This window comes from Wyeomyia smithii, chromosome 2, assembly GCF_029784165.1.
Source record: "Wyeomyia smithii strain HCP4-BCI-WySm-NY-G18 chromosome 2, ASM2978416v1, whole genome shotgun sequence".
NCBI lineage: Eukaryota > Metazoa > Arthropoda > Insecta > Diptera > Culicidae > Wyeomyia > Wyeomyia smithii.
Window position 1 is genome coordinate 265,830,473 of NC_073695.1, and position 3,807 is coordinate 265,834,279.

The following is a 3,807-nucleotide window of genomic DNA, read 5'->3' on the forward strand; positions in this document are numbered from 1 at the left end:
AGGGGTCTCGAGCTACTCTAATAACCTTTTCCGGCCTCAAAAACCCCTACATAAAAATTTTCACGCCGATTAGTACAGTAGTTCCCACGTCTATAAGGATCAGAGAAGCAGACAGGCGGGTAGAACTGCTTTTTCATATGATTCGATTTCTTGTAGTAATCAAAATCGCTAATTTTACGTGTTAAATTATTGGTTTACCATCTTTTATAACAAAATAATAATAAAAAAAAAATTCCCGATTTTATCACTTTCCCTATTTTATCACTCCAAACATCATCAAGGGGGTGATATAATCGGGTGATCACTGTATTTGCAATGGTCGACTAAATTGATTGCCCGGTTTTGTGATGGAATTGCTCTGATATGAAACATAATAGTGCAACATCGACGTGTTATATTACAAATTACGTAACGCTGAAAATCTAGATTTCAAACCCCCCTCCCTCCTATGTAACGATAGGTAGCGTTCGACATGACTCCCCCCCCCAAAATTACTTACCACTAATCAGTCTGACTCCTCTCCGAAATTTTCAATTTCGAGCAAACATGATAGTTACGTAACTGTCTCTACCACCTCCCCCTCCCTCCCTCCCTCCCTCCCTCCTACGTAACAATAAGTAACGCAGTGATTCTTTGTAAAAAGTCAATCCGAAAGGAAACGATAAAAAAATAAAATATTACACGTAGGTACCCTGAAACTTATTGTTGCTTGAAAAGAATTATTGTTATGTTTACTGAAAATCTTAGTTCAATACGACTAAAAAGAATTTAGTTTTCAGAGATAGGTTCAAGCATTTGAGTGTCTACTATCAATCACGCAAACTATGCCAAGCTTGCGTTTTTTAAATTTATTTATATCAGGTAGCCACCTTCTCTCTCTCTCCTCTTAGCACTACCTCTGAAATTAATATGAGGAAAATGTTCCTCAAACCATAACCAAAACGAGAGGTAGATAAATTCTTCGGCATAACCGCAAGCTTAACGTAGGATAATTCGGTTAATTGAATAATAGCAAAGTTTGGTACCTATTAATTTCTGTATTACCTGCTTAAGCAGCCTTTTTTTTAGATGAATAAAACAAAAAAATATTATATAATATCATGTTTCACACTACTCCAGCAGTTTTTCATTAATTGGTGTAGCAAACCTGCTGAAAACAATCGTTGCCCAAGTAGTCCGATAGCCTAAAATAACTCTCCCTCCCGCCGTCACCATACCACATCATTGCTACTGCGTCACTGTGATGCGAAGGGGACAAGTCAAGTTTATTATTCTCTTTTGCTATCGTTTTTCCTCGTGCGACGAGCCACGTACGGAGAAAAAAACACAACGAGTTGCGCGGATCATTCTCTTCTAAGAGCTGTATATAGTCTAGTTATGTATTTATTATTTCCGAGTGAGCAATGCATCAACATTTTGTTACGTACTGAGAGGATTCAAGTTTATTCATTACTTGAACACATCGCAATCTGTACAGTTTGGGACAAAACGACAATCGGGTCATAATCGTTTCGTTTCCATCGCTGCTTACTATTAGTAGAAAATAGGTCAGCACAATTTTCTAAACCTTCTCCGATCGGCTGATAGTGTTCTAACTTTATTTATACTAGTTGCAACAGAAAAGGGCAAGTTCCAGCTTAATCCAGATACGAGTGTTGCAGTGATCGGTTATATGTCTTCGGTTGTTATCAATCCACTGTTATCGCATGATGGTTGTATGGAAGATTCGCTTCCAGTTCCCTGTTGTTTACTACTTTTGCACATCGGCAGTTTTATATTGCATTGCATGCTTGTAAAATCATTTTAACGTGAAGAATAAAACGTTCAATTTTATAACAGTAATACTATAACTAAGTGAGAAAAGTAAAACTTTATTTTTTTTCTAGCATCTTTTTTAAGAATAATAATAAAATAATAATTCTCATATTAAACATAGTAAAAACTTGATAGCAGTTGGTTTTAGTTTGCAATCTTGACTAATCATTATTTTCCTAGTTTTTTTGTGTTTTTTAATAGATAAACCCAGAACTGGTCACACCAGTACGTTCCGCTTCACCGAATCGTACACCAGCACTCAGCCACTGGCAAAAAATATGTTGACTTTCACTGATAACCCATTGGTCGTACCAAATTGTGAAAAATAAGCTCTATCACTTATTTCCTTTGCCGAAAACTGAGAAGGTAATTATCAGCAAGTAGAAATGGCAAAAAAAAAAACCTTGCGCTACTGAAACATCAAATTATAATCTAATGCAGTTGGCGATGAGCAGCGAGCGAACGTGAACGAATGTACGTGAGCTTCGAGGATCAGCTATTTGAGGAATCGGCCGCGCTGTGCACATGCCGCCGGTGCGCGGTTCTACTAGCAGGAGAAAGTGTGAACTCAAGGCCAAATGAACTGCTGCCCGGGACCCTTTAGCCCTTATCGAATTCAATTCGGATCCGTCGTTCCGTGCTTGCTTATCAACGCGCGGCACGGTTCAGGCTCGGTCAATAACATGCTGGCTTCGTAATCTGCGAGCCTCACGTTCGAATGCAATCGAATTTATCATCTCGCATGAGTTTTCGAGCTCCGGTTTTGGTCGAGACCATCCGCCGCAAGGCTGACCGACACGAGAAAAAACGAAAACAATCTAGCCAGTGTTGATGCATTTTTGTCTCTTGCACACGGGATTAAGAACTTCCGTAACAGAACTTTCTATTTTAGTTAGGTTATCAATCAGTTAAGAATCGATCGTGTTTCTAGATTAAGATTAAAAGATTAAATTGTATTACTAGAAAGCACAAACCAACTGAGCTATGAAATTGTTAACAATGTTCTAACTGTATAACTGTTCTTCTGAACTTAATTATCCGGACTCAGTCATGCAGTTTTTGATTATTCATCTGAACCAATTTAGTTGTAATCACTTTTCCAATAAACTCCGAAAACGTTTTGTTGTGATTGTTGAACTATTGAAAACTCTTGAAAATGTTCTTCAGTTGGCGCTTAGCCAGGCACCATATTACGTTATTCAATTTTATCAACATTTGAAGCTGTGAGCATCCTATCAATCGAAGTACGAAAATAAAAACTCACCTTAACTTACTTTTTTTCCAATTTTCGATAGCCAATAAAGTTTTCGATAAAATTATATGAACTTTTCGCCTACGGGCAATCATTTTCAAGTTATTGTGCATTTTGAAACAGGGAACTATTACATAAATTATGTTAAAAATAATAAAATAAATTAAAAAAACTCAAGAGGAGCTGGCATCGCTGGCGACGTGTGTAGACGCTTTATTTATTGCGTCCGTGGTAATCGCATTTCATAGTGGTATATAGCACAATGAATTGTGAATTTCGTGTGGTAATTGTAGGTGAAAGTGTTTTGAGTGTTATAACATTGTATTGAAAGTGATTTGGAAGTCAAACGATCTGGAAATTCAAAGTTTTATTGCCGTTTTTTTACAATTTGTCGCCTAGCAAATGGCTGCTTTCAAAGCGCAGTGTTGTGTTGGTGACTTTCCTTTGATACGGTAATGTGCAAGCATATTCTTTGCCGACGGCACGATCTGCTGAGAGGCAGAAACTGAGAGAGCGGCAGTTGTGACCATAGAAACAAGTTGGCTATACTTGTTTGTGTGCGAGCGGAGGCATGTTTGGTTTGCTGAAAGCTGATTCAATGACAAAGATAAGTGCATACATTTACAGACATGTTTGTTTATTTATTTATAAATGACTCGAAGGTAGTAGTTTTCACCGATAAGAATCAAATTGTTTTTTTTTTTTTCTATATTTCGTGTTGTAGACTGTAGACTTGTAAT

The 3,807-nt window shown here is 37.4% G+C and overlaps 1 long non-coding RNA gene across 2 annotated transcripts; it reads left to right on the forward strand.

Moving 5' to 3' along the window:
* The first annotated feature begins 1,112 nt into the window (after positions 1–1,112).
* LOC129723651 (uncharacterized) lies at positions 1,113–3,187 on the forward strand. Of its 2 annotated transcripts, none has more exons than XR_008727784.1 (3): positions 1,113–1,854; positions 1,996–2,181; positions 2,257–3,187. It is a non-coding gene; the product is annotated as an uncharacterized LOC129723651 (long non-coding RNA). The 2 variants fall into 2 exon arrangements; XR_008727785.1 differs by having other exon boundaries at positions 1,113–1,547.
* Positions 3,188–3,807: the final 620 nt, after the last annotated feature.